This window comes from Dermacentor variabilis, chromosome 7 (genome assembly GCF_050947875.1).
Source record: "Dermacentor variabilis isolate Ectoservices chromosome 7, ASM5094787v1, whole genome shotgun sequence".
Lineage (NCBI taxonomy): Eukaryota > Metazoa > Arthropoda > Arachnida > Ixodida > Ixodidae > Dermacentor > Dermacentor variabilis.
In genome coordinates this window covers 26,272,310-26,290,523 of record NC_134574.1, presented here as the reverse complement: position 1 = coordinate 26,290,523, position 18,214 = coordinate 26,272,310, and the positions used below count along the sequence as shown (strand labels likewise).

Here is an 18,214-nt window from a genome sequence, read left to right as displayed (position 1 = left end):
TCAAAAGGGCACTTGTGTGAGTCGGCGCAATGAGGTAGCCGCCACGGCCATGGTTTACTTAGGCCAACCAGCAATGGTGCCGCGGTATCTGGGATACCGCGACCCCTCAGGTCGAGCACGCTGCGTGTTCTATTCTCCGACTACACGCCCGTGAGCTATGTTCTTCTTCGGTGGCTCTGGAGGCGACAGTAATGCCACCACAGCGGCCTAGTGCGAAGCGCGATTGGAATATTTTACGCCTACAGTTACGGGCATTGTAACCGCAATGGTAGCCATCCTCGAGGTTGCTGGTATTGGACGCCAGAAGAGTGCTTCTGCGGACAGCTGGGTCGTCTTGCTACAGAGCAGGAAAGGCTCGAAGAATAGCCAAAGCGAGAAAAGCAGAGCAAAAAACTACCTCTAGTGTCTCAGATCTACTAAAAACTTTCAGCAGCGCCTCAGAAGTAGCCTTATTTCCCGAAGTTAGGGCGCTACCAAGAGAGCAAAAAATGTTATGACAGAAAAGAGCGTCACTTGGAACTAATTTATTGAAAGCACACAGGATCATGTTTACAGGCGAGGGTGGCCAGATGCGCACATACGCTTGCGCACAATACTCAAACAGTTTGCATTATTATCCAATCATACAGTGCGGAAACTGTCATTCAGGGCAACGTAAAGCCACAAATTATTGTTGACAAAGACGTCACATTTCGTGTTGATGAAACAGGCCTCTATTAATTCCCATGCCAGGGAATCTTTGCTTTTACCGAGAATGCGGATATGGAAAAGACCTCGCTCAAACGTGCAGGAATCGCAGTGCATAGGCAAATGTGCATTAACCTTGCTTTTGCAAGACAGCTCGTGTTCCCTTGCCGCATCGTTGATACAACGGCCTGTCTGGCCGATATATACTCTGGCGCAATTAGGGAATTTCGTACACCGCACCGACCGCGCAAGTTATATTCGACATTGTATGTTTTCTGCCACAATAGGTCATCTTCTGCAGGTCTGGAATGCGTGGTCACAGGCCAGCAAGCTTCCGTGGAGCCTAAGAAACATTAGATGCTTTGTACCTGCTGGACACTTTCTTTAAATTGTGGGTTACTTTATGCATGTACCGCACAACCTGCGGCCCTTTTTCCACTAGAGGCTAGGTTTCCCGTTCACCCTTCAATTTCTGAAGGAGGGTTTCTGCTACTGCAACCGTGATAGAACAAGGATATCCGGCGGCTCGTAGCCATGCAACCTGACAGTTGAAGCTTTCCTACATTTTGTGAGGACAAGACCTCACCAACGCCGCCTGAAGACACATGAAGGCTATTGCCTTTTCAACAAGTTTAGCATGCGCCGAGTCAAACAGTAAAAGGTCTATGCGTGAGCGCGGGCAGTAAGACCAATAAACACGTGGTTCAGAAAATAACAGCTTAAATCTAAAAACTGCAGCTTGTCATGTAGAGGAAGCTCATGCGTAAAGGAAAGCCCTCTTTCATGCTGTCCAAATAGCGTTAAAATTTCTGCCAATATATTAGGGGTCATTGCAGAAAGGTTGGATTTTAACATCACCATAAAATTGTCCACATACCTAAAAAAATTTTTTACTTCTGCAGCGTCAAAGGTAAAAGCAAATTCTCGGTCAATAGCAGATAACTACTCGTTACATAATATAGGTGCGACACAGGAACTGATGCAAATACCCTTACACTAAATGTAAACACGATCATCGTACGAAATAAGAGTCGAGGAGAGATAAAATTTAGCAAAGTCATAAAGTTATTTACAGGTACGGCTGCACCACTATCAAAAGAAATAACACGATTTTGTTCGATACAGTCCCAAATTATCGGAAACAGTATGCATGTGAGACTGAGTAAAAGAAATATTCAACATTCACTGAAATGGCAGCTGCACAAGAGCCCGGGTTTTGCAAGTACTGTGGAACATCCGTTGAATTCTTGACAATAAACTGGTCATCTTTATCCAGGGCACTAAGACGTTTCAGTAAATAACGGCTTACGTTTTGCTGCCAGGAGTCACACTTACTAACGATGCACCTGAATGGAATATCTGTCCTTTGGGTTTTTACACTGAAAACAATGACAAGGCGTTACGCTTAGAAGCATTAACTGCGTTATATAATTTCTAGAAATGAAGAATTTTACAAAGCGCTATAGCCTTCGCCTTTATTTCATTTATTTAGCCCTTTGCTGGGAGGAAATTCTTGGCGATTGCTTCTGCAGCGTTTTCACAAACGACCCGGCAAGGTAACACAGCAAAGCCACCTCCCTTGTATGCTTGTAGGAGGCGACTGTTGTTTTGTCTGAAGTAAGTGAGGACGTCATGGGTTGAGTCATGAAGGCGTAGCTGCGTGAATATAACGGTCTTCAAAAGGAAGTCTACACTATCCAAAAGGCAGCGTTCGTGGTCATCACTATCCACCTTGATGGCTACCCGCCAGCTGAGTGCTAGAAAGTCATGCACACGTACGCTAGGAGACAAATAGCCTTTCGGGCCTTTCTTCAGTGTGTTCGAAATCTGTTCACGTAGCGCAACGTCCCCAGGACAAGAAGCTGGGCTGGCTTAGTTGCTACTCTACTGGATTTTCTGGACAAGTGATTAGGCGTAAAACGCCACCAGAACTCGGTAGTATGGGCGTCGCCTGCTTAAATACCTTGAATTTCAGTTCAGTAATCCACCGAGTGTCGGTTTGGAGGCAAAACACCTTCCGAAAATCGTTCATAAGCCGAATTTGTTTCCACAATTCCGCTTTTGTTAGGTGACAGAGCCTCTTCCCATGACCAACAGAGGGCTTGGCATTTCTTAAGAACTCTTGAACTTCGATCGACACCAGTAGCTTGTTTAGGCAATATGTCAGGTATCGTGCGTGGCACGTAGCAGAGGCAATAGATGCAATTAGTAGAGATGGTTTCGTAGAACAAGGAACCACAAAAGAAGGGCCCACTATAGAAGAAACATCAAACACCAATACTTGTTGTTGGGCCAGTTGGTTCATCTTATTCCCCGACGTTAAGACGCAACCAAGGGAGGAAAAAGGGAAGTCTTAGGAAACCTTAGCCCAGTAAGCTAAGGGTTCCTAAGTAAGCTAAGGTTATTTTTATTTACTTTACAGACGCCCATGTTGTGATGGATGGTATAAATATTTCCTTAAATCTTGTCCGCATTTTATTGACGTCTGGTTCATCGCTAAAAGCGTTCATTGAAAAGGTCCAGTAACGGAATGTGTTCATATCATAGGTTTTACTGAAATTTCGCAACTGTATTAAAATTTCCTGTTCGCGTGGCAATCCATCGTGAATTTTGATCTCTACAACCACAAGTCTGACAAGCCTTGTTCCACGGAAATGTTGTAGCTGTCAATACACCCATGAAGAAAAGCTAAATGCAGTGTTGAATGCGCGTATCCTGTTTTGACGGGTATTACAATAGACGATCTGCGTTTGGTCATGCCTGAACGCTACGTCTAGAAGCTGTTTGCCGTCTACTGCTTCTTTCGATTTGGTTGAGAAGGTGTTCCACTTGATTCTAGGAAAATTAAAATCACCTGCGATTATCACTTTCCGATTCTGGGTCGAAATGCTCTCAAGGAAATGCTGTAAGTCTACCTGGTGTGAAATATATGCGTTGGGATACCGGTAGACGGCTCCCAGAATAAAGGAAGTGCTGGGTAAATTAATTAATTTAGCCCCAAAAGCTTTCGTGGTTTGCGATGCCTTCCTGAACTATAGCTTCAACATTTATCTTAAGCATTGTCGCCACAACTCCTCGCGAATCGCTATCTTCCTAAATATTTATAGCCGGTTGCTACGATTTCGCTGCCCCGTATGTATTTCTTGTCGCAAGCATGCCCCTGTAACAGTACTGATGTGTGGATCATAGCTGGCTTAAATATATTCTAAGAAACCAATTTTACCAACAAGACTTCGATCATTTGTACTTTGGAAAGGAAGGTCACTTGAATCCGGTCGCAAATGGCTTGGATCATCTTTGGCAGCGCGGCATGAGCTTTTCTTAGCGAGCTTCAGCTTCACTGAGCTATGTTTAGTGTAGTCCCAAAAATACACGTCTGTGTTATGACCAGCTTATCGTCGTTGAGGCGCTAGCGATGTCCCTTCTCTCTAACTTTTTTTCCGGAGTACCATAGCAGCTCGCGCTTGGCTAGATGTCTTTTGCAAAAGTCGTTACCTACTGACAGGGAGACACGCTTGAGCTCTTAGCAATTTTTGTTAATTTGTGATTTCTCCCAGGAATCGTATAGCTTCATTGTTACCGGACGTGGTGACGTGCTTTTTGCCTGTTCGGTGGATTTCTTCAACGGTTTCCAATTCGACACCAAGTTCCTGCAAAAAGTGTCAGTTTCGCTATAAGGGCGAACCAATGAATGCGTTAGCAACATGTTAGAATGTTACACGAAGTGTAAGACTCCTAGCTATACTTCTAGTATGAATGAAGTAACCGTTAGCTCGCTATTCCGACAAATGTTCGAACTTCTTGCGTTGCTGTTTTCACAGGGATCAGTCCGGGAATATTAACATTAAGCTCAGAGATTTACAGAAGGCGTTCAGTGTTTTATTATATATTTAAAAGCTGCTCATTAACCCCCGTTTAAGGCATATTTATGGGTGATGTGTCAGCAGCTTTAAGGTAATCAGCATTCCCTGAGAAATTCTTGAAATTTTATATGATATCTGTATCTAAACCATACCCCACCAATTTGCGCATAACGTGGTGTGTACCAATGGGTATGTGCTCAAATAAACAACTTCAGAATGGGTCACGTGGGCCATTCGGTATGTGCCCCTGCATGTGTGCAGGAACAGGCAGCCTGAGCCACTGGATGCGTCCAGTAAGGCATGTGTCACTGACGATCTATCTGAGCAGACAACGCAGGCGATTTCGGCATGAGCAACTGGGCCTGTCACAGTTAATATGAAATGTTGTTGGCCAATCCTCCAAAATGGGTATCTATTACTATGTAGGTACCCGGTTAGACAAGCACACAAAAGTATAGAACAGATGAGCTTTGCAACCTAAAGCAGAAGAACTGCATTAGAGAGGCATAAAACATTAGTTCAGGAACACCCTAGTGGGACTTGTCAGCTAATGTGTAAGCATTAGTTCCAGTCGCTCATCTTGCACTCATGCGACGATGATTCACTAAGTAGCCGAATTAGGCACACCGCGGATCGCTGTGTCAAGGATGACGCAATGTGCTGCAAGTATTGAAATGTCCCGTCGCAATTACCTAACTAGTGAACCAAAGTAGTCGGAATTAATGTTATTCAGCGAAATGATCGTAACCACTCTGAATTGGGCATAAGTAATATAATATTAGTTTTCAGTGCCTTTATTAATCTTGACTGGACTATTATTGTAATTATTCATAATTAGGCTTGAGTCATCTTGATTACCCTTAATTACTCAGGAGTAAATCTAATCAATTTATTTTTAATCACCTGAAATTAGACTTACGTCAGACTAGTTGCTTTAATTCTGGGTGGCCTCAATAATTTATTGCTAAGCGGTCTAAATTGTGGCTAATTATTCTTAAGTACGCCTAACTAGTCTTTATTAGGCTTGATAATTACCTACCAGATGCGACAACTGCAGGGACCTGTGTTATTTCTGTACCGACTCACGGTATGGATGACCTTATGGTATACTTGCTGCGGCAACTATAGTGGCCTACTTTCTTTGTAGACTAACTGTATAATATGGTCACTTGTTGCAATTGTTGTGGCCTGATTTATTGATGCATCGACTGCATCATATGGCCGACTGGGTGGTAGTTGTCGCGGCTACTTTAATGGCCTGCTTTCTTTCTGCGTGGACTTATCGTATTTTACACAACTGCTGTGTCATTGCCATCGCGTATTTCTGTTTCTGAACCCCACACTTGCCTCTGGCTATGGGTTCAGTCAGTGTTTTGATAATTTGTATTGCAAGAGTAGCAATAAAATGAAAATGAAAAGAAATGAAATGTATTGGCGCAGGCATGTACGCAAGGGGGGGGGGCGACAGCCCCCCTCCCCGAAAGAAGTGGTAAACCTCCTCCCCCCTGCCCAAACCACCACACCTCAGACACATTCCTAAAGGGCCGCCAAATCAAGCTTCAGTCTTGACAGCTATTCGCCGATCAACATTTTGCTGCCTTTTTTACTCCTTTTGGGCGGCTGTAGTTATCGCCATCTCCTGAGGTGTGAAGGCCAGCTTTCTCATCAATTCGGTGCCCGCGCGATTGACTGGAGATGCGTTCAGTTGTCACCATCTATTGCAACAGTCACGCGCATCGCTGTTGCTTCGTTAGTTCAACTTCCTTCATTTAGACTTATCCAGGAAGCAGGAAAAAGATTCATTTCGTAGTCAGCTGGTCTGACGCTCGTGCTGCTAGTTGCGGCTGGAGAAAACGCCAGTTGCGGTCAGATTTTTCTTTTGCCTCCTTACTTCCTCGAGTGACGACTCGCCGCGAGGCTGGGATATCCTCAGAACCATATACCCGCGATAGCGGTTAGATAAGGTGGAAAATATGATCGTGCGAAACAGCATCCAGCATCAAACCCTGCAATAACCGTTGAGCCCGTAAGCAATATGAAGGTCACCCGTTACCACGTTTGGTTTTTCCCTAACTGTACAGCACTTTCCCGCAAATTGGCAAATGGAAACAAGAGTCGCAAGGAGTTCAGAAATTAAGCGATCTACTAAGGGAGAGATCCCAGGCAACAGCCTAAGAGGAAGAAAAAGCGAAAATTAACGCAGTTAATGGAAGTGGAGAATGATTCCGTGTGTTTTAATGACGCTTCTACAGTTATGAGTCGAGCCGCCTGACGTAGGCACTTTTCTGCTGTGCTTTTCTGGGTGCTTTTCTAACATTCCGTGGTGGGCGCGGTACGTCTAAAAGCGTAGCGTCCGGCGCTCTACGCGGTTGTACGGAACCATCGGCCACACATCGTAACGCAACTTCCCAAATAACAATACGATTCGATTGTGGCACTGGGTAGAGCAGTATACGAGGAATTGAAAACAACTTCGATTGTTTCACGAATACATATTTCTGCATAATTATTCCAGAGCTAATTCAAGAAGCGCTGCTAGAAATCTTTATTTTAGACATTAGCTTGTTTAGTTGCTCTTGGCGGTGTTCTTCCTGCGCTTCTTTCCTGCACGAGTCCATTAGGTGTGGTTCCTTGTTTGTCAAGTAAAAAAGAGGAGTATCTTTGAGATACGCATTATTTAATTTCTCTTTTGCGGGTTTACACGTCTTTATGGCAAACGGTAGGCATTATTGACGTTTGTACTAGTAAAGGTACTCCCCCTCATTTTCATAGAAACGTTACCCTGGGTTGCCCCCACCCCACTCTACCGCCAACAGAAACAACCCTGGATACGTGCCTCTATGGGCGACTGTATGGTATACTTGTTGCGACAACTGTAGCGACCTACTTTCTTTCTGCATAAGCTTATGGTATGGGTACTTGTGGCAATGGTCCTGGTCTGTTAGTTCTGCGTGTTATAGTTTCTGCGTGGTAGTGATATAGGCAACTGTGCTGTCTGTTCTTTCTCCTTTTCGCGCTGACAGTTGCGGCCACGGTAGGTATTCTATGTACTTTCCTAAATAAAACTAAATGAACGCTTTAAATCTCCTGTCCAGGCTCTGACAGCATTAAAGGCTGTGATTTTCTTTCAGAAAGATGGTAGCATTACCTGATGCGTGGTTTGTAGTGGTCCACTTTTTTTTTATGCCGAATGGAATTGTTAGTGTTCTATATGCTCTCCTAGATAAAGGAAAATGAAACCATTTAATCTGCTGTCTTACATTCTTTATTTGCGAAAACTTGGCAGCATTACCTGTTTTACCAACTGTAGTGGCCACTTTCTTTCTATGCCGACTGTTACTGTAAGTGTTCCATAGTCACAAACTGAAATCTCAGTAGTAATACGTAGCCATTGTCAAGTATATCTCCACATGACCCCATGTGTACCTTGGAGAGCATCGCATCACGCTTTACAGGCGGACCTACAGACAGACTGATTTACGAAGGAAGTAGCCCTAGAATGCTTACGCATGAATGAATCCGGAATAACCCATCTCACGATGCACGTTGACGTCAGTGCGTTGAGAATCGAAGCAATGCATCAGAACAGAGCATTGCAACCACCGAAACGCGTCATTTATGAGTCATGCATGCAGCCAGGCTAGACCTACATAGACCTTCAGACAGCTCCCGAAAGGTGGGGGAAGTAATTAAAGGAACTGCAGACACCAAAATCTCCGGTGACGGTTTTTTACGCATGAGTAATACACAGCACTTAGGCGTTCATGATAGCGACTGGCATATGCACGATAAAGTATCACTGAAGTATGACTCACTTTCTAGCGCATAGTTTCTCATGTCAACATACCCACCAGCAAGAGGGACGTAAATGTTGTGATGTCAGTGATGTAAATATTGATTACGTGCCGTCACGGAGGGGTCCTCCGGGATCTCGGTGACGGCGAGTCACGGTAGTGGTCTTCTGAATTACCAAAGAGTTGATGACAGCTAACTGAAGGGTCGTCTTCTCAATTTAATGCGTGAGCCCACGTTTGTCGAAGCCGGCATAGAGTTTCTTACAATAATTATTGTAGGAAACTCTATTGTCGCCGTAGCTTGGTGGGAGACACGCACTTGCGTCTGCTGGGTGTTCTTTGGCTAACGCGTGTGCAGCCCTCTGAAAATGCGTCTCCACCAGCGTCTTTCGCGACAAACCATTTTGCTCTTAACAATGACGTTTCATTACAATAGCGAATATACGGATGCTACATGCAAACTTTCGCCGCCGGCATCGCCATGAGGCTCCGTACATATTTAGGTATATGTATGTAATATTCCATGCTAAGCTATATGACATGCGGTATATGCGGGTTATATTGTCACACCAATCTATCCTTAAAGTCGCCCATACCAGGTGTTACATTCTTCATGAAATTATTCATCAGAACTTGGGAATGGCAGCCCGCAAACAAATGTCATCAAACAAAACACCACAAGAGCATGAATTTTATATTATATCTTCTCAGACGAAAATATTACAAGTTCGAAACAATAACAGAGCTCAAAGCTAAAAATGGAGTATCTTTATTGGCGCCGCTGTGCAATGCCTGTGAGAACGGCCCAGAAAAGAGGTTTCAAAGGTACGCGATAAAGAAAAGGGGTGGTAAAGTCACTAAGGAAGACGTAGGCTTTCATTATTAGCTATAAACGAAACTGTCCGATGGTTGGATTTAAACCGAGGACCCTTACCACAGCAGCTCGTTTTTACTGTTTAACTAACGTTTACTTTAATTCATACCAGTGCTGCAGCTTCGAATCTTGCATTTCGTGTAATATTCCAACATGTTGCTATCGCATTCGCTGCTTCGCCCTTATGGAGAAAGTGTGATAATTTTTATGATGGCTATGCAATGAATTTGGAGAAGGGAACTGCATCTCATTTCTACTCTATTAGATTGAGCCGTCTGCTGTCAGTCATACTTCGTGAAATCTTTCCTCGTAAGCATGAAAAGCTTATGATATAGACAACTCACCCTCTAAATACAATGTCTGCACTCCTTTACGGCTGCTAATCGCACTGAACAGCCGGCGTCGAAAGCAGCTGAGTCTCGAGAAAACACTGAAGTGAATAGAATTGGACCAATACGTGCAGTGAGCGAGCAGCGAGGAGCGACAGAGAAGAGACGGTGATGTCGGCAACAGGCAATTCAAGTTGACTACATGGGTGCGAAGCATGTGGCAACTCCGAGTGTCGTTACATTGCCTAACTGCACGTCGCATTAACGTCCACATTCATTGTGAATAGGACGTGGCATTTTGAGGCCACTACGCGCACTTTCCTCGGGTTATTTTTCTCCGTCACCGTTTTGCCGCCGTCTTGGGTGACTGAGTAGTGCATGATTTAATGGCTAGAGCATCGGGCTCCCGTGCTGAGGCACCTCAGTTCAAAGCCACCCGTCAGACCAATGTGGGTATTTAGGCACGTACCGCACTTCAGCGAACCTCTTTTACACCAACTATGGTTACTGCACATGTGGCACTCGTAAATAAACCTCTCTGGCGTCCACTCGAGTCACTTGGCACGTGTCGCTGCGTATGTGCCACTCGTCGATGACAATGAAGATCCTTTAAGATTCATCTGGCGCTGGGTGGAATTGAACCGGCGCCATGCATAGTTGTCGAGACAATTTTGCCTCGTGCACGTACCATGCGTGGTCTCCCCGGCTGCTGCGTTAGACTGCGCAGCGGGTCAAGAGGGAAGCAGGAGCTAGGAGCGTGGCTGCATGAACCCTTCGTGTATGACGTGTTTCGTAGCTGGCAATTCAATGTGTCGGTACGTTAGTTGAACGCGAATAGCATTTATGTAGGCAATCGTCGTGAGATATGCTCTGCCGAAATTGCAGGAGTCAGCTAGAGAAAAGGAAGAATGTTTGCATATTAGGCACGAAGAAGTGAAGTGACGCGAACGGCACCAGAAGGTGCATTGAGGGAGAAACGTTGATCAAAGGAGTAGTGTAGATCATACAGGTAAAGCAAATTAAAGATCCTGGCTACATAGAAGCGAATAATATTTAAACAGTATGTGCCACATTACTTTATTGTTACCCGAATACGGTGACATTCATCGTAACATGCGTTCTGGCGCAATTTTTGTGAGCATAATGAGGACGGCACAACTAAAACGCCGCAATTCTTTATCCCCTTGCGTACTGATTATCAAAATTAAGTTCATTTTAGCTTCAAATACATTGTACGTGATGTTCTAAATTTCAATTGATGTAACGAAATACCGCAAGTAGCTAGACATAATATCTATGTTACATTTAATGCGGCGCATCCAACAGCAACGACTTTGTCACAAGTGTCACGCTGGTTTCTTCTCATCAAATGGTCTATGTATATTATTTCTAACAGCGCCTAGTGAGATCGCTCCCAGAGCGTTTACTCAGGAACATTAGTTTCATCGCCTTCCGCGGGAGTTTGATGCCACAGCAGCAAAGTATCGGCACATTCGTAAGAGGTTCCTACATCACAAATTCCTTAGCCACCTATATAACGTTGTGCATATAACTTTTCAACATCCTCGACCGCGCCTTTCTGGCCCAGTTCTCCAATGTGCTCCGTGCCCGGGGAGAAGGTTTATATAATGCCCCATCGTGCACCTGAGGGCAGTTGAGAAAGAAAACTCATTGTCAGGGAACGCCTTGGGAGGACAAACCCAGCGAACACCTTCACACTTCACTATCAGTAAGCGTGGCATTGGTCGCCAAGGGAGACTACTTACACGAGACATATTATGTTGGTGGAAATTCTAGGGAATACTTGCCTGATTTTGCAGAGGAACACATATATGCGAAAGTAAGACACGTAACGGGCAAGTGACCACACCAGTAAATAACACGACGTAAGCAGTACAAATGAAAAGAAAGGTGCTGCGACACTACAGCTGCTTGCTTCGAAGCGGAGTAGACAGCAAGACCGATGTTCAGCGTGCGCGGAAAGAAGTAGCATTGTGCCTACCGGCTACAGCAGGTGGCAGCAGTGAATGTGAACATACGGCGTTCCTTTTCAGAGTTTGCAGTGCGGCAGTACTGAGGAAATATTGCTGTTTTTTTTCCTATTCTTCCAATTGAACAGCAATAAAAATAGAAATGGTGGATAGTTTCGTCGGCAGGTTTTTTTTTTTGTTTCCACTTTTTAGCACAGCAATTTTCACAATTGGCAGTAAAATAAAAACCAATGGGAGGACTTGCCAACTTGACGTCACTTGCTACACCGACGTCCAAGGCAGTTGTAGGCGGAAGCATGCACGGCAGTGCCATGATTTGTGAAGGCAAAGACAATAGACCGCTTTAATTTGAAGACACGGGGATGACATTACCGATAAACGAAAGCACACATACACAAAGTGCACTTAGGTGGCCAGTGTGTTGCCGATACTCGTCTTTTCTTCTGTTTGTACTTCCCGTATCATATGCCACTGGGGCTGCTGTCACCAACTTAAGAAAGTGCTCGCTTTATGCCACTTTGGCTGCCGGTGCGTGTTGAAGTGGGAAGACAGTTTGGACTTAATTCGAACAGCTGCTCGTGTTCGCCGATGTTGGATAAAAATCTGGGTTGTACGAAGTCAGGAATGAGGGGCCACACAGCACACTTACGGTTGCTGTGACAGAAGCACTTAAGTGAGCTGCATTTGTACGATGTTGCTGTGCTTGGTAGTGCATTACAGCAATTATTAGGATTATTGCGAAAAACACATATCCAGAAAAGAAATGCACAAATATGCACGCCAGCAGCCCCCGTGCAATGTGCGTAGTAGATCGATAGTTATCTAGTTGGTATAAAAGTTTGATTACTTAGCGCATTTGCAACCTGCTTACGTGCACAAATACTATTGAGTCACCTACTGTGCTTTAGAAGTTACATAAACGGGAACAAAATGTTTCAGAAAGGCTGCCCAACCTTTTGATAGACGAGCTTATCTTTGTCAGAGGCTGCCTTGTCATCTTCGGCGCGTTAGCTTGAAAGGGTTAGTAGGGTAACGGCACGTGCGTTCGATTTCCGCGGGCTGACTGGCTTTACAGAGACTGTAAAAACAATTAGCACTGTCATTGGGCGTTTCTAGGCATCTAAGTTAGTATTGTCGCCAGTATCTCGAGCGTCGTGTAGCTAGCGTTCTACCTTCCACGTGGGCGATTGCCAAACACTTGAAATGACGACTTTTGAATCCAAATAAACTCTTTGTAAGCTGCCTTCAGCGTAGCAGACGGGGGAGCTAGTCGCAGTTTCGCCCACGAAGCGGAGCATTGATGCAATAGCAGGCACACGCTTGAGGCTCTGAAGCTTCGTATTGTGTTTGACGCTTCCTCGCACGCGCTTGGTCACCCTTGCCTCAACGATTTGGTGTTCAAGGATATACACCTTGGCGTTTACATTGAGTGGCTGGTACTTCCACGGTCACCAAGTTGTCCTAATGGCGAATATGCTCATGCGACTCGAATACCACGACTTGCTGCGAGTCCTCAGAATGGACTGATTGCCCTTGAACCCAGGACGATTTCCCCCCGCGGTGGCGTGGAGGTTGACGCGGATCCCATTTGGAGCCTCATACAGTTATTTTTTGCTAGTAGCCTCCATTTGCCATCACTTTGCGATTGGTCGAGAGTGACGTGCTGAGGCTGGCTTTGCTGAAGAAAGCATTTTGCGTCGACGATGTCATCGGCGGACTTCTGAAAGCAGATAAAGCTGCAACATTGTACAGTGAGACGCGGGAAATATTCTCTGAAATAAGCATGGAACGGCGCAAGTGAGTCTCCAATCCAGATGCTTTGCGGAAACGCTTGATATCGGCTGCTATTGAAGGCAAAGTTGAATATAGTGATATGATCAAATCAAAGTCATAGGCGTACTCTGCGAACGTGAAGGTGACCGGATTATCTTCACTCTGCGCTAAGCGTCTGACTGAAACAAACAATAAGTCTACCAAGCGCATGGTGCTTAAGGAATTGGAAAGAGTGCAGGATACTTCCATATATGCGCAGAGCAAAGATGCTTCTTCAAGACCTGTGGAAGAGTAAGTGCGCATGGAACGATGCTCTTCCACAAGAAAAAAACAAACTCAAACAGTTGTTGTAAAAGACACAACTCCTGATAAACAAGAGCCGTGTTGCACCACCAAAACAGATTTATCTTCCACGTCTGTACCTAGTAGCCTGCGTTATCGGCGTGGGGTTGTATGGATACGTCAAGACCCTGCCATTGCTGACCTCCGTTCCACTTCACTTCGGACCAACTCGCTCGTTGCCTTTCACTCGATTAGGAGTACTCCGATAAAAAGAGATCTGTTCGTACGTCATCGAGTCTCTGAGATTCATGGGCTGTCATCGCCGATCCAGTGGCATCACTGTGACAGAAAAGAGCCCAGCTGACTTGGCAACACGAGGAGTGCCATCCCCTTGTCCTCTTGCGTTAAACTTATGGGTGCACGGTCCAACCTGGCTTCCCGCTCTGCAACAACCCGACCTATTGAGTGTAATGAATTGTCAGAACAATTTAAGACTTGCTGATAATGCTAGTAGGTACATCAGTGTTTCCTTCTGCAGCTTCTGTTTCGAACACTATAGTACCTGTTAACAGGTACAGTCCCTTCAAAAGACTCTTAAGAGTCACCTGTTGGCATTACCGTTTTGCTTTGAACGCGTCGTCGAAGCATTCTTTGACTGCTGTACCATTAACTGCACCAGAGCTTTACAAGGCGGAGCAGTATTGGTTGCAAGTCGTTCAAGAAGAGATATTCTTCGAAGAACTACAATCGCTGCGCGTAAGAAAACGGCTGTCATCCCCAACTGCAGTTCTTCGAGTATATCCTTTCCTGGACACGAGTGGTTTACTTCCTGTGGGTGGTCGTCTGCTGCAACTCGCAGCCTCCTTGGACGTTATGCACCCAGTACTCTTACGATCAACGCCACACTCCTCGTTGTTTTAGCTGAGCATGATCGCGTTCTTCATGACTGAGTCAAGGCCTCGCATTGCGAGCTTCGAGAGAGGTTTTGGATTGTAAAAGTACAGTCGGCCGTTAAAAGGGAACTAATCAGTGGATTCACTTGCAAACACCATAGGCCTGTCGCCGAAAAAGCGCTGTTCGCTCCATTTCCACCAGACAGAATCACCGGAACAAGTCTGCTTTCAGGCATTGGTTTGGGTTACTGCGGGCGCCTCTACACGTGTGATGCGGCTCCTACCAACGAAAGGGTATGTATGCTCATTTTCTCGTGTGTGGTCACTCGCGCCATCTTCTTAGAACTGACCACGGATTTGATGAAAACCCTCATACCTTTAGCCTTCCGTCCTTTTGTCTCGTGGCGTAGAATCCTCGACACTATATAATCGGATAACACACCGTCTTTCCATAGCTTTGCTCAAGTGTTTAGAACTATATTGCCGATTTTCCAGGAATACGCAGCTGATGTCAAGATTAAATGCAAGCCTATTGCAGAAAGAGCTCAATGGCGGGAAGGCGCGTGCGAGCGCCTTATCACACTGGCAAATAACGGATTGAGATATTCACCTAGGAGCAGCAGTCTCAATGCTGAAGCCCTGTCTACTGCTCTGCGCGTAGTTGAAGCGGTCATAAACAGCAGACCTCTTACTCATATCGAAAGCAATCCGGACCAACTGCAAACGCTGACCCAATCACACTTACTACTCGGATGATGCGCCGTATGCTTTCCACAAGAGGCCAGCTATTCGGATGGCACGCCCTCCACAGGAGCCGACCTGCTCCGCAGCGCGCTTTCGTGAGCATCTGACAGCGGAGATATGGAACTGGTGGAAGCGGTTGTACCTGCTCTTACTTCAGTCCACTAACAGTACTGTTCGTGAGCCCCCTTGGTTACGCGAAGGCGACGTGGCGCTTCTGCATGACGGCGCACTACATCCGCTATTACGGAAGCTGGACAGAGTCAGTGCACAAGTAAAATACGGTATTGCTTGCGTTTGTACACTTCTACTAGCTTCTGGACAGACCATCAAACGACCAGTTCAGAAGGTGTACTTTATCGAAGCAAGCTACCCAAAGCCAGCTGCCGAGTGGCCACCTTTAACAGTTGGGTATATGTTGAAGGTTATCGCCAACACGCCGCGATGGGGAAGAGAAGGGAAGAAATTGGAGGAAAGACACCAGCAATTCACGTTGACTCGGCCCTCTCTTGCGAGGTGGTCGGGAATTTACGCACATCATGAAAACACCCTACGCCATCAACTCCTATTACAATTTCATAATGACGCTGCTGCAACACAAGTCACTGTCTGTGCGCAGGTGTGTCCAGTAGATTCTGAAAGACAAACAGCTAGGTGACTGTGGAATGCGGTAACTTCTCGGTGATTGTAGGCAGGAAGCAGACAGCCCGATGCTGCGCCAGCTGTTCCTTCAGCGCCTGCTACAAAACCTGGTGACGTATTCTCGGATGGTCGCTTTAGAGGATACCACTTTTAGTGCGCACTAATTGGCCGGTTGAGCCCAACCAGATTACCTGATTAGCCGGTTGAGCACTACGTCACTCGACAGCAATACTATCGTCAAAACGATACTATCGTGTAGGTCAGGGTATTTCGTGTAGGCAGGTATTTTCGGTCAGGGTGGCAGTCGAACCCGGGCCGCCAGGGTGCGAGTCGAGCACGCTTGCTCGACGCCACGGCAATTCTTTTATTATCTGAAGTTTTATTCGGACCGTTCTTTCTGAGCCGTGGCTCAACCAAATGCAGAAAGAACCATACTTCAGAGGTCACAGCTTGATAACAGCTGGACATAAACACAAAAGTTCACTTTTAACAATGCGGGAAAAAAGGCTCACAACCCTGCGACTAAGTCGGGCACACATAAACAAATCTAATGAACCCATGAAATAACAAGATGAAAGAAAAAACAAATTTACATTGTTTTATTGATGTTCCAAGAGAAATAAGGAAGAAAAAATTACGTGCGAAATATTCTTCAACAAGAAATGTTTGGTACCGAAGCGACTTATTTGACTAAATAACTTCAAATGCAAATCAATTTGTACTTCTGCAAGAGATGCCACTTTCGAAGAAGCAGCAGAACCATTGCATGACAACTTTGTATGATGAAGAATGCAAAAGAAAATAATCGTAGGACCTCCCAAATGCACTGTATATTTCTGAATATATGCGCACGTTAGAAAAAAAGAAACCCTAAATATTGCCCATAGCTCAGTGCTATATAATAATCAGACCTCAATGGTTGCTTTCACTTTTACAAAAAAAGGCTGTGAACAACCGCTAAACCGACACATACAAAAGACGCAAGTATGCATCTCTACTGGACTGATAGTATGTTTCACAGCACATACACATGGCCCTCAGTTTTGATGTTTTAGAACACATTATGTTTCTTTGCTAAAAGTGGAAACAAGAATACAGGTGTTGTTTGCATTTAGGTGTATTAAATAAGAAGGTATTTCAGAGAAGCAACATTTCCCTCTGCGCATGTATTTCTGGCATAAAATCAGCGCTTACACTGTACTAACTTTTGCAGCCAATAAATGCCCTCAAAATTTAACTAAGTAAAAAAGAATAAGATTAGATCGCTACATATGAACATGATAATAGAAGTCAGTAAAACAATGTTGGAACTTTCTGTTGGAAATGCTGGAAATGAAAAATACCACTCGAGCTGGCTAATAGGTATGAATGAGACCTCTTTGAAGATACTTAGATTGAAGCAAGTGCGACTAGTAAGATTGCAGACCTGCTTTGCATAGGCAAAAGTTCGCATAAGGAAGTCTGAAAAAGAAGAAGTTGCAATTCTCAAGGAACTGGCCTAGGACTGAGACTAGAGTTCCAACTTCACATCACACATGACATACCGCTAGTAAAAGAAACCAGTAAATCAGCCACGTAAAGCATAAAATACAAAATTTATGTGCCCATAGTGCTCAGTTTTAGCTATCCTTAGATGTTCATCGCGAAAATGGCTTCATGTGTCATGATTTGTCCTGACCAGATAGGATTCCAACATATTGCAAACATATACAACGAGCTTGTATTTTCTTACGTGAAAGCATATTCAATATATTGCACTTTGCTGTCTATAAACACATACTGCATAAGAATGTTAGAGACGTTATTTTGTGTGTCAGAACAAATATGCAAAAATCTATACCTGTAATCAACAGCAATGTCCATGAAGTGAGATGAAAAACAACATTAAATTATACTAAAAGAATGAAGCCCAAAAATGAACTTGACGTGTATGTTATGGCAGTTATCGCACTATTCCCCCAAAGAAGTACTCACAGACGCATCAGAAGCAGCAGTTAAAGCATCTTTAGTTGGTTCTTATTCGTTTCATGTAGCTGAAACGTATAAAAGCCCTTTAAATGTTGCAAGGCTTATAATATGGCTGAATCAGGTAGTCTATATTACCGTAACAAATGGTATAGGTTAGGCATTTTAAGCTTAGATTTACAAGGGAAATAACAGTTTTGGGGAAGAGGCAAAACAATCTCAAACGCCGTCATTTTTATCACATAATGACATTTAGTCTGCGGGACTTCCAGGAAGTGTCAGCATAGATGCCCTAATACCAATTATTTGTGTCAGATTTGGACAAATATCACTGATGTCCACTTTTACTATTGTTTTGTTCCTTTTTTAACAAGCAACAA

General features: G+C 44.7%; 1 protein-coding gene across 1 annotated transcript in view; it reads right to left on the bottom strand.

Annotated features, from left to right (window-relative positions):
• The window catches only part of LOC142587376 (epoxide hydrolase 4-like), a 200,615-nt gene extending 192,862 nt beyond the window's left edge, over positions 1–7,753 (bottom strand). Inside the window, exon 1 of the mRNA XM_075698331.1 lies at positions 7,699–7,753. The gene's annotated coding sequence lies outside the window, so the exon portion shown is untranslated. The remainder of the gene's footprint in view (positions 1–7,698) is intronic.
• Between the last annotated feature and the right edge of the window lie 10,461 nt (positions 7,754–18,214).